This window comes from Leucoraja erinacea, chromosome 17 (assembly GCF_028641065.1).
Source record: "Leucoraja erinacea ecotype New England chromosome 17, Leri_hhj_1, whole genome shotgun sequence".
Lineage (NCBI taxonomy): Eukaryota > Metazoa > Chordata > Chondrichthyes > Rajiformes > Rajidae > Leucoraja > Leucoraja erinaceus.
The window spans coordinates 27,724,878-27,735,942 of record NC_073393.1 but is presented as its reverse complement, the minus strand read 5'-3'; the positions used below and the strand labels follow the sequence as shown (position 1 = coordinate 27,735,942).

The 11,065-nt window shown below is 41.8% G+C and overlaps 1 long non-coding RNA gene across 1 annotated transcript; it reads left to right on the top strand.

Annotated features, from left to right (window-relative positions):
* Nucleotides 1–3,131: 3,131 nt before the first annotated feature.
* LOC129705334 (uncharacterized) lies at nucleotides 3,132–7,145 on the top strand. The gene is made up of 2 exons (XR_008724882.1): nucleotides 3,132–4,477; nucleotides 6,666–7,145. It is a non-coding gene; the product is annotated as an uncharacterized LOC129705334 (long non-coding RNA).
* Nucleotides 7,146–11,065: the final 3,920 nt, after the last annotated feature.

The following is an 11,065-nucleotide window of genomic DNA, read 5'->3' as shown; positions in this document are numbered from 1 at the left end:
TACAAGGGGAAAAAAATCCTGCAATGCAGTGAGAATTAAGTCCTTAAGCCGAGTTTTAATTATTCAGGATCTTGTTCTGAACATAGATCAGTAAAATTAGTTACCGTTTTCTACCTTCAGGGTACGCGTCTAAACCTGATGGACTGCGAATTAATCCCGTAGAATTCCACTGCAGCACACTCTGCAGGCTCTACACTATCAGATAAGTCATCCACACTATCAAATATTTTACTTAATGCCTCATTAAGATAACCCCTTTAATTTTCTTTGCTTAAGGAAATACAATTCGAATTAACACACCCTTCCTGTAACGTGGCCGAGTGGTAGTGTGCAGCCGTCTGAAGAAGGGTTTCGGCCCGAAACGTTGCCTATCTCCTTCGGTCCATAGATGCTGCTGCACCCGCTGAGTTTCTCCAGCATTTTTGTGTACCTTCGATTTTCCAGCATCTGCAGTTCCTTCTTTAACACATCGTGTGCAAAGATACTCGAGCGGTCAGGAAGTCTGAGATGCTGGCTCCAGTCTCTGACAAGGCCAGGGTTCAAATCCCATGGACAATTTTGTGGGTCTTATGCTGTACTGTTCTATGTTTCTTATAATTTAACCCTCGTATGAAATTGCAGCTGAAATGGTGCTTGAAGATTATGGATCGCGTTTCTCTTGATTGTGTCCCCACTGTCTGTTGCAGGGTAACCGCTCTCCTTACTAGGATTGAGGTCCATCTGGGATCATGGAGTGTGCTTTCTTTCCGCCTCCTCCATCCATGGAAGAACCTGATGATGTTCCCATCTTGGCCTCATCGGAGAATGCACAAAACATGCTGTGGGGGGTGGTGGTAGAAGCAGATACATTAGTGGCATTTAAGAGAATTGTAGATGGACGAAGATGGCCACAAAATGCTGCAGTAACTCAACAGGTCAGGCAGCATGTCTGGAAAAAATGGATAGGTGATGTTTCGGGTCCGGAACATTCTTCAGAAATGTTAGCTATCCACGTTCTGAAGAGAGGCTGCTTGACCTGCTGTGTTACTCCAGCATTTTCTGATAACCTTTGGTATAAACCAGCAACTGTAGTTCCTTTTTATCATAGATCGGCACATGGATATGCAGAAAATGGGGGGATATGGTCTGTGTGCAGGCAGATTACAGTATTGGCTTTGTGTTTGGCATAGACATTGTGGGCCGAAGGATCTGTGCGGTACTGTTCTATGTTCTAAAGGGAGTAAGTCATCCCCAAACCCAAAGAATTGCTGAAGAAAAGGGGGAAAAAAAGAAGAATATATATTTTTTTGTCGGCTGTAATGTTAGGTGACGTAATTCGGGTGTAGCTCTCACTCTTGTACAGTTGTAGAAGAGCCATACTAGGCCAGGAGTTTAACTCCCTGCTCCAGTGCACCAATTGCACTTGCCTTCTGCTGCCCTTTGTCCTGGAGACTAGGATTAGTGGGCTTGAATTATAAGGATAATACTAGTGGGAAAAGCTCTTTGGTGAGAGGGGCAAGATGTACAGGGCAACTTCACAGAGGGTGGTGAGTGCCTGGAAAGCACTGCTGGGATGTTAGGTGAAGCATATATGTTGGTGGCATTTAAAAGACCATTGAATAGGCATACGGATATGGAGGGATATGGGTTATGGGGAGAAGGCAGGAGAATGGGGTTGAGAGGGAAAGCTAGATCAGACATGATTGAATGGTGGAGTAGACTTGATGGGCCGAATGGCCTAATTCTGCTCCTATAACTTATGAACATGAATGTGCACATAGATGAGTGATGGTCTTGGCATCATGTTCGGCACGGACGTTGTGTTGCATTGTACTGTTCTATGAAACATTAGATAATCTGGGACTTGTTTCCCTGGAAAGTGGGATGCTGAGGGGTGACCTTATGGATGTATATAAAATCACGAGGGGCTTGGATGAGGTCACAGTCTTTTACCCAAAGTGGTGGAGTGTAAAATTAGAAGGCATAGGTTGAGGTGAGAGGGGAAAGAGGGACAAACATTTTCATATGGAACAAGCTACCAGAGTAAGCTGTAAAGCTGAGTTGAATTACAACATTTATAAAGACATTTGGACAGGCATATGCATAGGAAAGATTTGGAGGAATATGGGCCAAATGCAAACAAATGGGACCAGCATGGATGGATATCTTGGCCAGCCTGTTTCCATGCTGTAAAACTCTAAATTTGTTTGGGCTACTGATGCAATATTAAAGATGGCCACTCCTCAATCCTTGTTTCACGTGGCTACATTTCTCCATTCCACCGATTTCCCAATACTTGGCTTGACTTCTGCATACAAAATAGCACAGGACAATATCCACAATGCTGTATACTCCTGATGTCCATGAGTGAACTCAACACTGTTTGCCCAACCTGTTTTTTTTTCTCGCTGTGTAAACAAGGATACAAGAAAGTGTTGTCATAATCTTAAGATTCCTTTCTTATTTTAGAAAGTTTTTTTTGGCGTCTGCGGCATGAATTTGGATCTGGTTTCTATTCTGCTTACCTATAACACTTTGTGAACAGGTGCGGGTTGATGAAGTTGCTTCAGCATTTTCGAATAGTCAAAACACAAATTGCTGCAGGCACTCTGCGGGTCAGGCAGCATCTGTGAAGGAAATGGACAGATGATGTTTAAGTTTTGGTTTAGGCTTATTATTGTCACCGGTACTGAGGTACAATGAAAAGCTTTGTTTTCCACGCGATCCAATCAGATCAGATTATACTATACATTAACACAGGCAAGTCAAGCTCAAGTACAATAGGTAGAGCAAAGGGGAAGATACAGAATGCAGAATATAGTTCTCGGCACATTAGTGAACCAAGTGTCAATAGTGTTTTAATGTTATATGGCCCAGACAGAACAATGAAATTCTTACAGCAGCACAACAGAATATGTGAACATATTACACTGTAAACAATATAATAAACAGAAAATGTTATCTATAAATATATATATGTATATGTATATATATATACACACACATATATACACACACATAAATGACAAATAAATTGTATTGTATTGTATTGTATACATACACACATATATTTTATTTGTTTGATTTATGTGTCCATATATATTTATATACATACATACATACATACATACATACATACATACATACATACATACATACATACATACATACATACGCACACATAAATAAAACAATAATAGTGCAAAAAGACAAAACCAATGTCCCCAAGTCTAAGTAGTTCAGACCTTATTTGCATGTGTAGGAAGGAACTGTAGATGTTGGTTTAAACTGCAGATAGACACAAAAGCTGGAGTAACTTAGCGGGATCGGCAGCATTTCTGGAGAAAAGGAATGGGTGATTCCTTCTCTCGTGAGATGCTGCCTGTCCCGCTGAGTTACTCCAGCTTTTTGTGTCTATCTTTGTTTTAAACCAGCACCTGCAGCTCCTTCCGACACATTGTCCACTCCAATGCAAAATCTTCTCAAGTTATGTCAACTTTAAAGAAGTTCTCCTCTCTCCGACGAGAGTTCTGCAACATCCTCTTGAAGAAGGGTCCAGTAAAAGCACCACATTTTCCCTTTTTTATTTATTTTCCTCCACTTTTGTTCTTTTGATACGACAACTTGCGGTTGCCCGACAACAATATAGAATCTACTCCTGTAACTATTGGTAGTAAAATTAAACAGACTCACCCGTTTAGGAGCCATATTGTTGATCATCCTGTGTAGTATCTTGCCGACTGCGATAATTGTACAAGGAAATTTTGTGCTATTTAATGCCCTACCCATAGCCTGATTCTGGTTCTACTCAGATAGACAAGGCACACAGTAAAACAGCTGGTTGATCAGTGGTGAGTCTATCGAACCATATAACAATACACAGATAGACACAGACACAAATTAAAACAGCTCGTAGATCAGTGGTGAGTCTATCGAACAAATTGGTTTATTGAAGGCCTTAACTGTGCTCACTGGGATTACTCTGGGTTCTCTCAGAGTGTTTTCTAGAGCGTACAATTAAAGCCTTCAATAAAGCAACTTGTTCGATAGACTCACCACTGATCTACGAGCTGTTTTAATTTGTGTCTGTGTCTATCTGAGTAAAGCCAGATACAGGATACAGGGTGTTCAAGAAGGAACTGCAGATGCTGGAAGATCGAAGGTACACAAAATTGCTGGAGAAACTCAGCGGGTGCAGCAGCATCTATGGAGCGAAGGAAATAGGCGACGTTTCGGGCAGAAGCCCTTCTTTCGGGCCTGATTTATGATCCTATGAGGCGGCAATAATTCAATGCAAAGCAGAACAATTCAAGATAGACACAAAATACTCGAGTAACGAACATGTTTCCTCTCCCTGACTCTCAGTTTGCTGAATGGTCACAACTCGAAACGTCACCTATTCCTTTTTTCCAGATATGCTGCCCGAACCGCTGAGTTACTCCAGCATTTTGTGTCTATCTTCAGAACAATTCAAGGTCAAGGTGGAGCTTATGTGAAGGTAAGACAAAGGAAAATGCACAGAGGTCTGTTCAGTGAGCAGCTTGAGTTTTTGCAGAGATGAAGGGAGTCCCAGCATTGATGGATGGCTCAGCGGCAGAGTTGCTGTTTTACAAGTTCGATCTTGACTATGGGTACTATCTGTACAGAGCATGTACATTCTCCCAGTGACTGCGTAGGTTTTCTCCAGATGCTCCAATTTCATCCCACAATCCAAAGACGTACAGATGCTGCTTGACCCGCTGAGTCACTCCAGCACTTTGTATCTATCTTTAGTATAAACCAGTATCTACAGTTCTTTGTTTCTAGGTTTGTAGGCTTATTGGCTGCTGTAAATTGTGAATCATCTCTAGTGTGTAGCATAGAGCTAGTGTACTGGGGGATTGCTGGTTGGCGCGGACTCGGTGGGCTGAAGGACCTGTTTCTACGTTGTATCTCTAAAGTCTAAAGTTTGTATTAACTTAAAATATAGAACTAATAAATGATTTGGCACCACTCGCTGGAGTTAGAAGGGTAAGGGGGGACCTCATTAAAACTTACCGAATAGTGAAAAGCTTGGATAGAGTGGATGTGGAGAGGATGTTTCCACTAGTGGAAGAGTCTAGGAACAGAGGCCATAGCCTCAGAATAAAAAGACGTACCTTTAGAAAGGAGATGAGGAGGAATTTCTTTAGTCAATGGGTGGTGAATTTGTGGAATTCATTGCCACAGAAGGCTGTGGAGGACAAGTCAATGGATATTTTTAAGGTGGAGATTGATAGATTCTTGTCAGGGGTTATGGGGACGGCAGGAAAGTGGGGTTGAGAGGGAAAGATAGATCAGCCATGATTGAATGGCGGAGTAGACTTGATGGACCGAATGGCCCAATTCTGCTATAACTTATGAACATTAACTAACTAGCTTTCCAATGACTTCTGGAAAATCCAAATAACTTTGAATCTTGCAAGCTATTGAATGGTGATGGATTGTCTCAAATTCTACAAACAGCTTGAAGACATTCGGGTCTAAAGACGGGTTCAGACCCAAAATGCCACCCATCCTTTTTCTCTGGAGGTGCTACCTGTTATTTCAGCACTTTGTGTCTATCTTTGGTATAAACCAGCATCTGCAGTTACTTCCTACACAAATAAAACTTCATGCTGCAATGGAACTGCGAGGGGCAGAGTCAGATTCATTGGTACCCGAGGCGAACAGAAAATTGGAACACAAAAACACGGCATGAATAAAACCTGATGTGTCTAAAAGCATTAACTAAATAGCTGTTACTCCTTCACGCAATGCATCAATAATAAAGCATACCATGCTGCGGCGATTAACTCGTTAGTTTTGCCACTCAGAACTGAATGAAACAAATGCCTCAGGAAAAAGATCCTGATGCATGACTTTTTTAAGCCACACATTTTACATTGTAACCTCTACCACGATAAGATATCACAAGAAAATACAGACCATTCTGCTAGCCTCATGTTTGAGGCCAGTAATAATATTGGTGATTCCTGCTGTTCAGGTAAGGCAGTAGGGTTATGCATTTTCAAGTCATTCCGTAAAGATCAAAGATGTGAAAACTATGTATTACGAATATCATTCTTTTACAGACTCATCATGCCTACGTTTTAATGCTACCAACACATCAGTATGTAATCAAATGTAGGCAGAACCTTACCCACTGCATGAAAATGTCAAGGACTAGAGCGCATAGGTTTAAGGTGAGAGGGGAAATGTTTATAACGAGACCCAGGATATTTAGGCACTAAAAAACTGTGAAATAGGCAGGCAAAAAGGCATAATAAAATTACAAAAAAGGCTCAAAAAAGGCAGTTATTGACTAAAAAGGCATTTATTTCCACCACAAAATATGGTTAAAAATGATAATATAAAGGTATATTACATTAAATGACCAAAGTTGCCTGGTTGCACATAATTACTAGCATTTTCTTTCAAATTGTCTGGTGTTAAACTGTGCTGTCTGTCAAACAGAATATGCTTCAATTGTGAAAACCTTCTTTCTACCTCAGCTGAGGTCACTGGTGCATACCCGAAACAAGCTATAGACTCTATATTCATGTCGATGTCTTGTGCATTACAACTACCTTTGAGAACTTTAACTATGTTTTGTATTTCTTCAAGATCTTTGTTAGCTAAAATCACTCTCTCACATTTTCCTTGTATGTCTTTACCTACATCACCAGGAACTTTACGAATATCGTCAGTTACTTCATTGAAAACCTGCAAGTAATTCACTAATGTTTTGCCACGTTTCTCAAGGAAAGTGGGGAAGTTTGCAAAATTGGAAGTAATAAATACAAGATCTCGGTGGAGGGACTTTTTCTGCAAGATTTCACTGACGATCCTGACTGCAGCAGATTCTCCTTCTTCAAAACAGCTGACGATTTCTTTTATCGTTTCAAAATTTGCAGCATTATAGAGTACAGAGGAGCCATGTACCTCACCTAGTCAAAACGGGCCGAGGAGGTAGCGGAATCTCGGGTGCCATTTCCTTGAACAACTGCACACGTGATGGTGCTTTGAGGAAGATTTTCTTGACATTGGAAACTAGGCGATTGACATTTGGAAACAAGCTACGTATGTGCTTGGCAATTCTATGAAGTCCTTGAGCTAAGCATGTCAAATGTAACATTTTGGGGAATAAAACTAAGTCACAAACAGAAGAGCATTCTCGTGTTTTATACCTTCTGGCCAAAGTACAGCAAGTGAAGGTGTAATCAACTGAGCAATAGTTCAGCTGTTTGACTTCTCTAATACTTCCGATGTCAACAAATACTCCTTTGATTGTTGACCTGCCTCCAGTATACCGATGACCACATTGGCAACGTAACTCCCCACAGCATCGTTGTGTCGTCTATTGAGATCCATATTTTGTTGCATGCAACTTCATCTCTAATTTTCTGCACAACAATGTTGAAGTTGCTGTCAACATAATTTTGCCGTAATGATGACTCGCTTGGTCTATGTATATTTCTCTTAAAAAACCTCTGAGAGATTTGTTTACCAATTTCCACAGTGGAATTCGAGCATCAATGAATGCCTTGCACAGATCACTCGAAAACTCAGATTTGCAACTGGAGACAGCAATAAATGTAGTGAGGAGACAAGCTTGGGTATTTCGCTTGGGTAGTCTACACCCCAGCTGTATTAACATTGATTTCTCTAATTTTAGATGGACCTTGTCTTCTCCCTCCTTCTCCTCCCCTTCCCAGCTCTCCTTCTAGTCCTACTGTCTCTGCCTCTTCCTCCCCCCCCTCCACATCAGTCTGAATAAGTGTCTAGACCCGAAACGTCGCCTATTCCTTCTCTCCATAGATGCTGCCTCACCCGCTGAGTTTCTCCAGCATTTTTTGTCTATCTTCGATTTTTCCAGAATCTGCAGTTCTTTCTTAAATAGTTCTTGGAGGAGACTGATCCAGTGGGCAGCGGCACAAACAAATGAATGACTGATGATGGCGCCCCGATTTTGCCCCGGTGGTGGAAGTTTTCTTGTAATAACATTAATATTAATATTAACGTGTTATCATAGATAACGGTACTAGAGAAAATAGCACGACATTTTAGCAAAATGGCAAAAAAAGGCTGATTTAGGCACGATCATGAAAAAGGCATTATCCTGGTGTCATCAAAAAAGGCACGAAAAGGCATTTATGGCAAAATCCTGGCTCTATTTATAACCAATGTGCAGGGTAAGTTTTTTTACAGAGTGTAGTGGGTGCCTGGAACTCGCTGCCAGGGATGGTGATGGCAGCAGATATGATGGTAGCGTTTAAGAGGCTTTTATATGTGAGGAGTGGATAACATGAAACAGTTCAATGGTTTCCTCCATTGTCAGAGTGAAGCCAAACGTAAATTGGAGGAACAGCACCTCATATTTCTCTTGGGCAGCTTAAACCCCAAAGGTGTGAATATGATTTCTCTAACCAAGTACGTAGCTTTTGCATCCCCTCTTTCTCCGTCCCTTTCCCACTAGCCATTGTACTAGTTTCACTGTTGTCCTGATGAGTTTCATTGTCTGTAACTTGTTCTTAGCTCGCCCGCAGCTAACAATGGGTTTCCTTTACCATTGTTGTTATTTTGCATATCTTCCATTCATTTGTTCTATATCCCTCTATATCACCGTCGATATCTCTTGTTTCCCTCTCCCCTGAGTCTCAGTCTGAAGAAGGGTCTTAACCCCGAAACTTTACTTACTCCTTTTCTCTAGAGATGCTGTCTGACTCGTTGAGTTGCTCCAGCTTTTTGTATCTCTCTTCTGTTCAATATCCTACAGGCATCTGGGTACCAATAAAGACCAGGGAATAACAGTTCAATTTCAACATAGAAAATTTGATTGACCGACCGACCGACTGACCGACTATGGATATTCCAGGTCCACCGAGTCCATGCCAATGGTAGATCATCCATTCACACTAGTTCTATGTTATCCCACTTTTGCATCCACTCCCTACAAGCTAGGGCCAATTTGTGGAGGCCAATTAACCTACAGACCTGCACGTCTTTGGGATGTTGGGAGAAAACCAGAGCACCCAAAGGAAACCGACGCAGTCACAGGGAGAACGTGCAAACTCCATGCACAGACAGCACCCGAGGTCAGAATTGAACCCAGGTCTCGAGTGCTGTGAGGCAGCAGCTCTACCCGCTGCACCACTGTGCTGCTGTTGTTCCTCACCTTGAGCCGCTGCTCCCGCCTGACAGGTAGGAAGCCTCCACCAACCTTTGAAGCTCCTCTGGTAGAACTGTGTAGGATGGAATTGCAGGTGCTGGTTTACATCAAAGATAGACACAAAATGCTGGAGCAACTCGGCGGGACAGGCAGCATCTCTGGAGGGAAGGAATGGGTGACGTTTTGGGTCGTGTCCCTTCTTCGGACTCAATCTTCAGGTCGAAGAAGGGTCTCGACATGAAATGTCACCCATGCCTTCTCTCCCCTTCTCTCCAGAGATGCTACATGTCCCATTGAGTTACTCCAGAATTTTGTGTCTATCTTTCTGGTCGAACTGTTGCTCTCCTTCACCCCAGCAAGACCAGCATACTGTGGAAAAGTGCAGAGGCTTGTGGCAGAGGGCCTTGGCAAGACAGTTCCCATGGGCCCATGTGTTAATTGACCTCTGGGGATGCTTAAATCAAGTGCCTTTGGCACGTTGTGGTACTCAAAGATATAAACAATGTAATTCTGATTCAAAGGCGCCATTGCACAAAATGGTTGAAAACAAATTTAATGGACTCATGTTAAGATGGATACACTTTATTAAAAATTCCAGCTTCTTTTGCCTGGCAATGTCTGTGTGACTATTATTAATAGAAATATATATTTCTCAGTGCCTCTCGCAGCTGTACAAACAAGGATGTTCCCAGGATTGAACTCCAGCCTGTGCTATGTGAAGTGTTTGTTGTTCTTGGTAAAGGCATTGGTTTATTATTGTCACGTGTACTGAGGTCCAGTGAACAACCTTGTTTGAGTGCTAACCAGTCAAATCATACTCCAGATTTGCACAATCAAACTGTACACACATTACAGCAGGTAGTGCTGAGATGAAATACAGCAGCGTGCATAGTAGACTTTAGACTTTGGAGATACAGTGTGGAAACACCAAGTCCGCGTCGACCAGCATTCACCCCTGTGCACTAGCATTATCCAACACAATAGGGACAATTTTGTGGAATATTTACAGAAGCCAATTAACTTACAAACCTGTACATATTTGGAGTGTGGGAGGAAACTGGAGCACCCAGAGAAAACCCACACGGTCACAGGGAGAACGTACAAACTCTGTGCAGACAGCACCCATAGTCTCTGGTGCTGCAAGGCAGCAACTCTACTGCTGCACTACTGTGCCGCCCTTTGTTATATCCATGTTCTCTGTTATAGTCCTGCTATAACAGAGAACAGAGTCTGCTATAATGCCGTAATAGAGTTAGAATTACAGAGAAGAGGTTCAGATAAGGAGGAAGAAAACAAATGAACAAGTGTGTTTCGTCTTGATCAGCGAGTTGATTTAGGAAAAGTTTGGCTCATCTGAGCTCCTCCCAATCACTTCCTCGACAGCAGTAGGAGATGGGCAATTAATTTTGGCCTTGCCAGCAATTCCAACATCTAAAAGTATAATTTGAAAGGTCATGCAAAAAGAGGACAGAACGTAATCTAGTGACTGGGCCCAGGGTCTGATGGTTTGCTGAAATTAGAGAATATAATTACTGCAGATGCTGGAAATCTGAAACAAAATCTGCAGATTCACCTGCAATCTAGTTGTGCACAGATATTTCCTTCCAAAAATCCTGCCAGCTCTATTCTCTCCACCATCGCAAAGTCAGGGCTACTTGGTTTTGCTCTCCAGTCATCCTCAAATAAAATAATATTCTACACAGTGAAAATTAGAAAAGTACTTTTTCCACCTCTCAGGTAATTAAAAACCATTTGAAGAGCAAACTGGTTCACATAATACCATGGATCATGAATCTATTGTAAATATTCCTCATCACATTATAATTTGGCTCCTTCCCAAATCATATTAAAGAAATAAAAACTCATTCATTAAAGCCAATGGGACATAAAGTAGTCTGATCAACTGGCTCCCTCCTT